The sequence below is a fragment of the Lithobates pipiens genome, unplaced genomic scaffold (genome assembly GCF_037356315.1).
Source record: "Lithobates pipiens isolate NorthernLeopardFrog02 unplaced genomic scaffold, aLitPip1_a1.2 Scaffold_18, whole genome shotgun sequence".
In the NCBI taxonomy this organism is placed as follows: Eukaryota; Metazoa; Chordata; class Amphibia; order Anura; family Ranidae; genus Lithobates; species Lithobates pipiens.
Window position 1 is genome coordinate 286,111,872 of NW_027507758.1, and position 13,854 is coordinate 286,125,725.

The window sequence follows — 13,854 nt, forward strand, 5'->3', positions numbered from 1 at the left end:
TTTTCCTTGCATGTCCCCCTCGGATCTACAGTGACTGCACTTCCAAGTGCACTTGTAGTGCAAAGTGGATTTGCACTTCGTAAATAACCCCCTATATCTTTGCACAACTTACAGCCCTATTTACCATTCAGCTCCTTTCTGACACAATGCACCAGCACTATGATTATTGGGAGATGGCAGATTCAATTACAAGTGCATGTTACATTACTGGGTTGTGAAATCGCACTCACCAAGGTAGCAAATGTGTGGTTCTTCAAAATATTCATGTGAATATTCATGACACATCATAAAACTAATGATAATCATAAAGTTGATGTGCATGTGTGACTAATTTGATCTTATCTGTTTACGAGAGCTGTAGTAATTGCCTGATTTGTAAATTAAACATCTGCTGAGTGCTGCTCAGAGGCAGTGCCATGAAAACATAAGCTAATATATTATCCTTCAGATAATAAACAATACATTTGACTTTTGGTTAAGCCATGATCTCATAGTTATTATACTGAAAATTTACTAAAGGGAGTTTATATGTTAATATGTTTTGTTTAAAAAAATATATATCTTTGTGCCCCCTGATAATACAATGCTGGGTGCCTAAATGTAACATCAACCAGCACAAGCACAGTCATGTGGGACGAGGGCGAGGAAAGTGTATATTTTCACAGGATCTTAGCAGGGGCTACAGTTGGAATCAGGACAGTGGACAGAAGTGGCAATAAGGTGATGCCCTCTACATGACAGAGGATATTTTAAGTGGCAGGTGAGCTTCAAAATTGCTGTATATAAATGTCCTATGTTTCACCATGTCCCCACTAAAGCATACACAGAATTATTTTGTTTCTTATTTTTCTTTTCCTGTAGTAAGCAACAGCTTTAATTACTTCTTTATATCTTTTTTTATGACTTTAATGTCATCACCAGGTTTGTAAATATCTCACAGCAGTGGCCACTGTGGATTCATTTCCTATTGACCATAGAACTACATCTCTCAAGAACGCTTTGCCTACATACTTGGAAATAGAGGCAGCAGCTTTTTTTTTTCTGGGAAAGAAATCAATGAAGACACGTGGAGAAAGACAGAGATGGATGGGGGGATAGAAATTATTATGTAGTCTTTAAGGCAGTGCTGACAACCCTGGTTAAGGTTTTAGTGCAACAGAGGGAACTGTGTTGTCAATTCAAAGAGGAATTTAGTAACACAGTGAATGGCTATCAGATCAACAAATATTTTGCTGTACTTGCAGCATGTTTAGATGAATAAAACATGGGGAAATGTGCATGTATTTTAGAGATGTACTGAATAATTGTTTTGCCCTGACATACCTTTTAAAGGATAAGTTCTCCTTTTTAAAATAAAATAATGAATGCATGTCTTTTTGCAGGTAAAGGATTACACCACATCCAATTCGCAGAACATTTGAAAACATGTTGTTTTCAATAGGTATGGCTCACATATGTGTGTTGCATCCGCACTCTTGTGTGCATATTTTAGTCAGTCAGTGCAAATTGCAGGCACATAATCTTTAATGGGAGCGCATCTGATTTGCAGATGTGTTCCGTTCTGAACAGGAATTCTCTCCCCCTTCTCCTACACCCCCCCCCCTCTCCCTGATCAGCTGATCCACAGCTACAATGGAGAGGAACTAAATTAATTTTTATCTTTGCAGCTATCACATTCAATAATTGTTAGTCTGCAATATAATAAATGCCTGCTATTGGGATTAATACTACTTAAAGTGATTGTAAAGGCTTGCTTTAAAAAACAAAAAAAACAAACATACTTACCTTCTCTGTGCAGTTGGTTTTGCACAGAGCAGCCCAGATCCTTCTCTTATAGGGTCCCTCTTTGCCACTCCTAGCCCCTCCTTCCTTTTGAGTGCCTCTCAGCCGGCAGCTTGTTACAGGTTGTCACCCAAGCTGAGTCATAGCTCAGTGTATCCATTCAGACACAGAGCCCCAACTTTGCCCCACCCCCCCCTCTCCCCTGATTGGCTGACTGACTTTGATTGACAGCCACGGGAGCCAATAGTGCCGCTGTTCTGTCTCAGCCAATCAGGAGGAGTGCACTGGATGGCTGAAGGGATCGTGGACATTGCTGGAAAGAGAAGGAGGTCATGTCGGTAATTGGGGGGTGCTGGGGAGGCTGCTGCACACAGAAGGTTTTTTATCTTAATGTATAGAATGCATTAAGATACAAAACCACCTGCCTTTACAACTCCTTTAAGTTTTCTGCATTACCTTTCTATGCCAATACAAAGCTTAAACATCTAAAAGCATTGAAGTAATTTTTCTTGAGCTTATAAAAACTGCACACTTATTTTTTCCTTCTTTGGAGTTTAATATGGCATTCAGAAATGTAAGATTATAGTTTTTTTTTTTTCATTATTTTTTACAGGGAGTGGAGTATTTTAAAACAGTATTTGTAATCAGGTAGAGTTATCAACATTCAACAAAACCTACTGCAAAAGTACATTTGTGTGATGACAGATACATATTAAAAGCTAAATTCAGTTGACATCCTTTAGTAGGAAGTTGATGTATGACCATAATCAACTTCCCTAGCTGCAAAGGGCAGCCAACCAGTGCAATATAGCAGCAAGCCAGAAGGCACAAAAATAGTATTATCCAAAGCAGATTGAGATATAGTAACATGATCTACAAAATGAATTCAGGTTTCATGATGTCCTTTACAGTATGGTGAATATGAACAGTAGGCTACTGATCAGCCCTAGGCCACACACAGGTCAGCATATAGATGACATAAGTTCAGAGTAATCTCACATACACATAAATTACTGCTAGCCAATCATTTTTAGATTCTTATTGTGGGAAAGATGTCATGAACTATCACTTCCTGCAATATTTATATTTGGTTTATCATTTAATCTTACATCGTCACTATTAAAGATTTAAAAGTCAAAGAATTGTTCTTAACATCAAAACTGTTGTTTATTTGTCTACTCATTACTTTTGGATCTGTCAACAATGAATGCTCTGCAGCAAAAATGCAAATACATTTACCTATTCTAAGTCTCACAAGGTGAATACCTTGTATGTCTGTTAGAGATAGAATAAATAAATTAAATTATATATTTCATATAGTCTAGATTCATTTAAATATTGTGCCTGAAAAGGGCGATGTAAATTTATTAAAAAACAAAAAAAATGTAAAGCACATCAGTGAAGAACTGTATTATTGGCCACAAACAGGCATGCATGTAAAGTATGTAAGCTTGAAAGAGCAGAGTTTTTGTGCTGCCTTCACAGTATATGAAAAATGAAGTTGTATTTGTGCATGCAGCATTTTATGCTTAATTGTGTTTTTTTTTGCTGCCCCTTTGTGACTGTTGTTGGTATTACCAGTGGCGGTGCATCCATTAAGAGCACACGGGTGCCGCCCCCTCTCTCCAACCTCCCCTTCTGTGTACTATGGATAGATTCATGGTGTATATGATGTTCACAGAAGCTGCATATTATGGGCACAGGCTTCATATTATTGGCACAGGCTGTATATGATGTTCACAGAAGCTGCATATGATGGGCATGGGAGCTGTATATGATAGACACAGGCTGCATAAGATGGGTACAGAAGCTGCCTATGATGGGCACAGAAGCTGCCTATGATGGGCACAGAAGCTGCATAAGATGGGCACAGAATCTGCATAAGATGGGAACAGGCTGCATATTATGGGCACAGGCTGTATATGATGTTCACAGAAGCTGCATATGATGGTCACAGAAGCTGCATAAGATGGGCATGGAAGCTGCATATGATGGTCACAGGCTCATATGATGGTCACAGGCTCATATGATGGTCACATAAGCTGCATAAGATGAGCACAGAAGCTGCATATGATGGGCACAGGCTGCATATTATGGGCTTAGGCTGTATATGATGTTCACAGAAGTTGCATATCATGGGCACAGAGGCTGCATATGATGAGCACAGAAGTTGCATATGATGCGCACAGGCTGCATATGATTGGCACAGAGGCTGCATATGATTGTTACAGAGGCTGCATATGATGGGCACAGAAGCTGCATATGATGCGCACAGGCTGCATATGATGGGCACAGAGGCTGCATATGATGCAGCACAGAAGCTTCATATGTGGGCGCACAGGTTGCATATGATGGAGCACAGAAGCTGCATATGATGTGCACAGGCTGCATATAATGGAGCACAGAAGCTGCATATGATGCGCACAGGCTGCATATGATGGAGCACAGAAGTTGCATATGGTGGGCACAGGCTGCATATGATGGAGCGCAAAAGCTGATTATGGTGGGCACAGGCTGTGTATGATTGGCACGGAGGCTGCATATTACGGACACAGAGGCTGCATATTATGGACACAGAGGCTGTATGATGGGCACAGCCTGCATTTTATGGGCACTGTGGCTAAATTTTATGGGCACAGTGGCTGCATATGATGGGCACAGTGGCTTAATTTTATGGGCACAGTGGCTGAATTTTATGGGCACAGTGAGGCTGCAATTGATCTGAATTTTTCAGTTTGTTTGCACCCCCCCCCCCCCCAAACATTTTGAGCACAGCCACCACTGGGTATTACATGTTATTTTCTGTATTTGCGTTCCCCTTCCTCTGATGTTTGAGATTTATATATCCTCTTAGAAGAAACACACTGGATCTAGGAAAAACTGATACCCATTTTTAATCAATAGTTTTTTTAAAGTTTACATTTTTATCAAGACAAATGACAGAAATTATGACTAAATAACAGATCAGTTACAGTATTTAGATACATAGATAATAGTATCCAAAAATAATAAAAAATATAATATAAAGAAAACCATATTAATTATCTCAAATATAATAGGGATAATAAAGATAACGATTGGGGGGTTATTAATACATCCATTGTGGAGAGAATCCCCAAAAGTAATATAAAAATTATCTTCATATATTTACACACTTTTTTGTTGAAGAAGATTATAGAAAAGAGAGATCCCTTTTTGTTGATGTATGGGGATCTTAAGGAAGGACCAAGCCGATGGGGGAACATTATAGGTCCATGATGGGAGGTTGGAAATGCAATTCTTAGTTCGGATGTAGAGGAAAAAATCTGAATTTGGCAATTGAAATTTCTTTTGAAGTGTAGGAAATGGTTTGATCATCCCATTATCAAGTAGATCAGATAGATATTTAATTCCCTTCTCTATCCATGGTGTAAATGAGGTTGTCTTCATGAAATTATGTAGAATATTTAGCGGAATTTGAACTTTGGTAGGAAGAGGGTGTGAGGAAGTTAGATGCAGAAATCGAACTCAGGATTTAAGTGTTGCTAATATTGTTGGGGAGATGCGAGAAGGTATCTTGGCTCCAAGTGCCATGGAAGGAATCCATATTGATAGATTATTTCCTGGGATCTTAGCAGTTTCCATCTTCCCCCAAATTGTAGATGGAGGAGATAGAAACCATTCCTTAGACTGTGTGAGAACCAAGGCTAAATAATAATCTTGGAAATCCACATACCCTGTTCCCCCAGCTTGACGTTTCTTCACTAAGTTTGAATGAGCACATCTAGATTTTTTACCCTGCCAGATGAATCTAGAAAACAGAGTCTGAAGGGATTGAAAAAATTTTAACGGAATTGGAATCGGGAGAGTTCTAAAAAAGTATAAAATGTGTGGAAGGTGAAGCATTTTAAATGCTGCCAAACGTCCCATCCATGAAAATTCATGGGATGCTAGTTTATTGAGATTTTCTTGTAATGCATTACGAAGTGGAATATAATTATATTGGAACAGTGTTTTACATGAATTTGATAATTGAATACCCAAATATTTAATTGTACTTTCAGTCCATGTATAATGGAATTTTAATTTAAGATGTTTAGTAGTATGTTCATCTATCCCCAAGTTCAATATACAAGATTTATTCGCGTTAAGCCTGTAATAAGAAACTTTGCTGAACATATTGAGTGTTTCCTGAATTTCCGGTAAGGATTTCACAGGATCAGTAATCATTAGACATGTGCATTCGTTTTCGTCCGAATGCATTTTCGTCCGAATTTCAGCTATTTTCGCTTTCGTTTTGACAAACGATAACGAAAGCACAGAATCCGAAAAACGAAAGATCCGACATAAATAAATGCTTTATTTTCGTTTTCATTGTTACAACAGTTCGATATAGAATAGGAGATTCGACATGACTCTAACAATCTGTCTATAGAACCTGTGGTCGAATGTGCCTAACCTTACCTCTATTAGTCCAAGATTATATAGAGAAAATATTCGACAGAGAAAAAAGATTTGACAGAGAGAAAAGATTCTGCAAGTTACTGTCCTAAAAAGTGTTTGGGGACCCGGGTCCTGCCCCATGGGACATGTATCAATGCAAAAAAAAGTTTTAAAAACGGCCGTTTTTTCGGGAGCAGTGATTTTAATAATGATTAAATTGAAACAATAAAAGTGTAATATTCCTTTAAATTTCGTAGGGGGGGGTCTATAGTATGCCTGTGAAGCCTGTGAAGGGGCACATGTTTCTGGTGCTTAGAACTGTCCCTGCACAAAGTGTGATTTATGCAGGAAAAAAAGTCCTTTAAAATCACTCGCAGCTATTATGAATTGTCGGCTCCGTAATACAGAGAACACTCATTGAAAGTCATTGATAAAAATAAAAAATAAAAAATAAAAAAAAAAGCGTGGGGGTCCCCCAAATTCAATTACCAGGCCCTTCAGGTCTGGTATGGATATTAAGGGGAACCCTGCCTCAAATTTAAGAAAAAATTTGACGTGGGGTTCCCCCTAAATATCCATAACCAGACCCTTCAGGTCTGGTATGGATATTAAGGGGAACCCCGCGTCAAATTAAAAAAAAAATTGATGTGGGGTTCCCCCTAAAAATCCATACCAGACCCTTTATCCGAGCACGCAACCTGGCAGGCCGCAGGAAAAGAGGGGGGGACGAGAGAGCGGCCCCCCCTCCCTCCTGAACCGTACCAGGCCACATACCCTCAACATTTGGAGGATGCTTTGGGGGTCTGTGACCCCTCAAAGCACCTTGTCTCCATGTTGATGAGGACAAGGGCCTCATCCCCACAACCGTGGCCGGTGGTTGTGGGGGTCTGCGGGGGGGGCTTATCAGAATCTGGAAGCCCCCTTTAACAAGGGGACCCCCAGATCCCGGCCCCCCCCCCTGTTTGAAATGGTAAGGGGGTACAAAAGTACCCCTACCATTTCACAAAGAAAGTGTAAAAAATAGTTAAATAAGACAAACACACTTTTGAAAAATTCCTTTATTAAAAATAAAAAAAATAAAAAAAAGATTCCAGCGAAGGTAATCCACTCTTGCTATCCAGCGACGGACGGTCATCTCTCCAGCGATGGCTCATCTCATCCAGCGCAGCGAATCCATCCTTCTTCTGTCTCCATGGAGGAGACACTGCAAGGATTCCGGAGCCTGACATTTCTTAAATACGGAGGGCGGGGCCACCCGTCACCTGACCCCTCCCCCCTCTGACGCAAGGGGAAACCCGGGGTTCCCTGTGACGTATGGGTGACCCCGTACCCCTCTGATGTAACACAGGCAGGTTTCCGTTACATCAGAGGGGGGCGGGGTCACCCATACGTCCCAGGCAACCCCGGGTTTCCCCTTGCGTCAGAGGGGGGCGGAGTCAGGTGACGGGTGGCCCCGCCCTCCGTATATAAGAAACGTCAGATCGCCGGAATCCCTGAAGTGTCTCCTCCGTGGAGACAAAAGAAGGATGGATTCGCTGCGCTGGATGAGATGAGCCATCGCTGGAGAGATGACCGTCCGTCGCTGGATAGCAAGAGTGGATTACCACCGCTGGAATCTTTTTTTTTTTTTTTTTTTAATAAAGGAATTTTTCAAAAGTGTGTTTGTCTTATTTAACTATTTTTTACACTTTCTTTGTGAAATGGTAGGGGTACTTTTGTACCCCCTTACCATTTCAAACAGGGGGGGGCGGGATCTGGGGGTCCCCTTGCTAAAGGGGGCTTCCAGATTCTGATAAGCCCCCTGCCTGCAGACCCCCACAACCACTGGCCATGGTTGTGGGGATTAGGCCCTTGTCCTCATCAACATGGGGACAAGGTGCTTTGAGGGGTCACAGACCCCAAAGCATCCTCCCAATGTTGAGGGAATGTGGCCTGGTACGGTTCAGGAGGGAGGGGGGCCGCTCTCTCGTCCCCCCCTCTTTTCCTGCGGCCTGCCAGGTTGCGTGCTCGGATAAAGGGTCTGGTATGGATTTTTAGGGGGACCCCCACGTCAATTTTTTTTTAAATTTGACGCGGGGTTCCCCTTAATATCCATACCAGACCTGAAGGGTCTGGTTATGGATATTTAGGGGGAACCCCACGTCAAATTTTTTCTTAAATTTGAGGCAGGGTTCCCCTTAATATCCATACCAGACCTGAAGGGCCTGGTAATTTAATTTGGGGGACCCCCACGCTTTTTAAAAAAAAATTTTTTTTTTTTTTTTATCAATGACTTTCAATGAGTGTTCTCTGTATTACGGAGCCGACAATTCATAATAGCTGCGAGTGATTTTAAAGGACTTTTTTTCCTGCATAAATGACACTTTGTGCAGGGACAGTTCTAAGCACCAGAAACATGCGCCCCTTCACAGGCATACTATAGACAACCCCCCTACGAAATTTAAAGGAATATTACACTTTTATTGTTTCACTTTAATCATTATTAAAATCACTGCTCCTGAAAAAACGGCCGTTTTTAAAACTTTTTTTTGCATTGATACATGTCCCCTGGGGCAGGGCCCGGGTCCCCAAACACTTTTTAGGACAGTTACTTGCAAATTAGTCTTTAAAATTAGCACTTTAGATTTTTTTTTTTTCTCAATTCGTTTTTATTAAGAGTTTTAACAGAAATATACTTACAACAGGTGTAAAGAGCACATAGAGCATACAATGAACATGCAAAAGGTAGTGTAGTACAGTCAACATCATGACATACATATAAGCGAGGATGATAATGCTACAGTCCTACATTGTAGAAGCCAAAGAAGTTTGTCTACATTATGTAGCTCCATATAAGCAACAAGAATAGAAAGAAAGAAAGAAAAGATGGGTTGGAAAGGAAGGGAGACGGGAGAGGGCATCGGAGGAGAGTTAGAAAACTAGAGATTGGATGGGCAAGAAGGAGACCAACGGAAAGTGTTACCACTATATTCGTCAATAATCTGGTAGTATTTTGTTTATATTCGTAATCAGCATCATGAAAAGAGATCTGTTCCAACATTAATTCACTCTAGACCAATCCACCCAGACCTGCCACTGGTTGTCAAAGCTTACCCGAGATCCATTCTTATCAGCTAATAGGGATTCGAATATGTAGTTTTGTCTAGTGATGTCAAGAACCTCTGAAATATTGGGGGATCGATCAGATTTCCAGTTTCTAGTGATCAATAATCTGGCCGCCAGTAGCAGCACTTTAGAACCCTTATTAAAGTCTATGGGACTCCAACGTTCAAAATCTAAAGTATGCTATATACTAGCTCCGTCGAATCTTCTTTATACATTCGACAGACACCATAAGCCTTCAAAGACAGATTCGACCGTAATTCATGTGGATTTTCAGACGAATGCAATTTTTGAACGAAAAACGAAATAAATAAAAACGACTTTCGGGAATAACTAAATAAATTAAGTTTTCGGACGAAAACGAAATTCCGAAACGAAATATTTTACTCTACACATGTCTAGTAATCATAAGAACAACATCATCTGCAAAAAGGTTGATTTTATGTTGTGGTTCAGCATTGGTAACTTCTAGTATTTTTTTGTTGGACCTAATACTCTCAGCTAGGGGTTCAATAACAAGGTTAAAAATGAGGGGGAATAAGGGGCACCCTTGTCGTGTACCATTTGTTATTGGGAATGGAGGTGATAAAGAATCCATAGTATACACTTGAGCCGAGGGGACAGAGTACAGGACTAATATTGTTTTGTTGATTTGACCTGTTAAGCCAAATTTAGTCAGAACTGATGACAGGTGTCCCCAATGAACTCTATCAAACGCTTTTTCAGCGTCAGAAACAGGGATGGCGATTTGGTGAGTTCTACATGGTGTATTATATTTATCATTCTTCTAGTAGCATCCGATGCTTGTCTTCCTTTGGTGAAACCCGATTGATCTCTATAAGAGAGGGTAACAAACTATCTAGTCTTTTGGCTATAAGTTTCGCATACATTTTAACATCTAAATTGAGTAAGGAAATTGGTCTAAAATTTTTAGGTGAAGATGGTTCCTTATCTGGTTTTGGAAGAGTTACAACAAGAGCATTCAGCATTTCATCGGGAAATGATGAAGAATTGGCTGCTAAATTATAAATGTCACATAGTATAGGTGCTAGAGTACTTTAAAAAATGTTTAAATATTCCCGTATAAAGCCATCTGGACCAGGTGATTTCAAGTTAGGAAGAATACGGATAGTTTGTAGAATTTCAGGGATAGTAAAGGGAGAATTGAGAAATTCTAATTGTTGTGGGGAAATAGATGGAAGTTTGACACTCTCCAAAAAGGTGTCAATCTCCTCCTGAGAAGGTTGATGGGTATTGCCATTGTTCTTAATGTTATATAAATCATTATAATATGAGCTAAATGCTTCAGCTATTGAAGAAGGCTTAAGCAATTTTTCATTAGTGTGAGGATGGTAGAGGAATAGAATTTTAGTCTTAGATCAATAACCTTTAATGCGTAATGCCATTTTTTCCCCTGCTTTGTTCCCTGTTGCATAAGTGGTAGCTCTGCATTTTTTATAGGATTTCTCATGTGTCTCTAGAAAGTAGGGTTCTTAATTCATTACGTAACTGGAAAATTTGTGTTTTAATGAAAGGAGAAGGATCATTTTTATTGTGTTCCTCAGCTTTGGCTATCTCCTTAGTAAGTTCATCCATTCTCTGAGTTCTCTTTCTTTTAGCTTTAGAACCTAATTGCATAAACACCCCTCTCATAACAGCTTTATGAGCATTCCATAATATCATTGGGTTAGATATAGACGTTGAATTAATTGAAAATAATTCAGTAAGGTGTTGTTGGAGTGTTGTGGAGTAATTTTAATTTTGGAGAATATAGTTATTAGCTCTCCATATATATTAATTTGGTTGGGATAATGTGGTTGTTATAGACATGCTAATGGGAGCGTGATCCGACCACGTGGCCGTATGTATATGGGAGTATGAAATCTTGTCAAGCAGCCATTTATCTGTCAAGAATAAGTCAATTCTGGAGTAGGTATTGTGCCGTGGTGACAAATATGTGTAATCCCTTTCATTAGCATGTCCACATCTCCACACATCAAATAAGTTGTTCGTTCAAAGTTATGAACTTATTAAGGGGAGAAGCATAGTGTTTGGACATAGCATAGCATATCATTGTTTGGAATAAAATTGAAATCTCCACATATCAGGAGGTGTCCTTTTTGAACTTTCTTCTCCTTCTCTATAGTTTTTTTTATGAAATGCATTTGCCTCATATTCGGAGCATAAATAGATACAAGGGTGTATTGAATATTGTTAATGGTACAAATCAAAAAAATATAGCGACCTTCAGGGTCAGTGATACAATTATCTAATTGAAATGTAATAGTATCTCTAATAGCTATTAACACCCCTCTTTGTTTTTTGGAGAATTGTGTTTGAAAAATATGAGGAAAATGTTTATTTTGACATTTGGGAGATGCATCTTTAGCAAAATGTGTCTCTTGAACACATTATATGTCACAATTAAAGGATAAGGCAGACCTCCACATAGAGGTTCGTTTCGCTGGGTGATTCAGTCCCCTTGCATTTAGAGACAATATTTTGAAAGACATATTAATATATATAAAAATTCGATGTTACTATAATTCTATATATTCCTAAAAGAATATTCTCTAGTTACTATAACGCTTAAACTAAATATCTAAGTATTTGTTATATGATCAGTTCACAGTTACTATTAACCACTTCAGCCCCGGACCAATTTTCAGCCTAAGGACCAGAGGTCTTTTTACAATTTTGCACTGCACTGCTTTAACTGGTAATTGCGCGGTCACCCAAATGAAATTTGCGTCCTTTTCTTCCCACAAATAGAGCTTTCTTTTGATGGTATTTTATATCGCAAAAAATAAAAATCGTAGAGGCAATCAATGAGAAAAAATGATATTTTCTACTTTTTGTTATAAGAAAAATCGAATAAACTCAATTTTAGTCATACATTTAGGGCAAAATTTATTCAGTCACATGTCTTTAGTAAAAAAAAATGTCAATAAGCGTATATTTATTGGTTTGCGCAAAAGTTATAGCATCTACAAACTAGAGTACATTTTCTGGAATTTACACAGCTTTTAATTTACGACTGCCTATCTCATTTCTTGGGGTGCTAAAATGGCAGGGCAGTACAACCCCCCCCCCCAAATGACCCCGTTTTGGAAAGTAGTCACCCCAAGGAAATTGCTGAGAGGCATGTTGAGCCCATTGAATATTTATTTTTGTCCCAAGCGATTGAATAATGACACAAAAAAAAAAAAAGTTTACAAAAAGTTGTCACTAAATGATATATTGCTCACACATGCCATAGTTATATGTGGAATTGCACCCCAAAATATATTTAGCTGCTTCTCCTGAGTACGGGGATACCACATATGCGGGACTTTTTGGGAGTCTAGCCGCGTACGGCACCCCGAAAACCAATCACTGCCTTCAGGATTTCTAAGGGTGCAAATTTTTGATTTCACTCCTCACTACCTATCACAGTTTCGAAGGCCATAAAATGCCAAAATAACACAAAACCCCCCCAAATGACCCCATTTTGGAAAGTAGACACCCCAAGCTATTTACTGAGAGGCATGTTGAGTCCATGAAATATTTTATATTTTGCCACAAGTTGCAGGAATATTACAATTTATTTATTTTTTTGCACAAAGTTTTCACTAAATGATATATTGCTCACACATGCTATGGGCATAAGTCAAATTACATCCCAAAATAAATTCTGCTGCTTCTTCCGAGTACGGGGATACCACATGTGGGGGACTTTTTGGGAGCCTAGCCATGTACGGGACCCCGAAAACCAAGCACTGCTTTCCGGATTTAAATATAAAACGCTACCAAAAAAAACTGTTAGCGATCGCAGGGATCAGGCCTGACTCTGCGAACGCTGCAGTTATGTGTTTAGTGTTTTGTAAGTGACAGTGATCAATCGATACTGCACTTGGGAGGGCTGGGCGGAGGGGCAAAACGCAGGTGCTAGCAGGTATCTGGGCTGATCCTGCTAACAATGCGTTTTTTTGGAACCCTAAACTGCTGGGGATGCTAGTATAGATCTGATCAGATCAGATATGGATCTGTTCAGATTCTATACCACTACGGGAGGTTTATCGGGGGGGTGATCGGGGGGGGTTGTGTACCTATGTGTGCCTATGTGTTAGTGTAGTGTTGGTGCACACTTACTTTCACTTCTCCTCGTAGTCCGGTCAATAAGACCGCCCCGAGGAGAATGACATCACTTCCTCCCTGCCTGTGTTTACTATACACAGAGGGAGGAAACTTCTCATTCGCCAGGAGCGATCGAGAGGGGATGGCCAGAAACCAACGGCCATCCCCTCATCCTGGATCGCTCCTGCAGTGAAACGGACCGCCGCATCCAGCGGGAGGGGGTCCGATCGGACCCCCCACCCGCTGGAAGGCAAGCACGTACATGTACGTGCTTGTGCCTGTACATGCCATTGTGATGATGTACAATGGCATGCGCCGGTGCTTAAGTGGTTAAATCATGCACACAACAATGTGGATTTTTTTTTTAAAACCTATGAAAAAACTAGTTATTACTCTATTAGTAGTTATTTGGCAATATATATTGCAAGATGA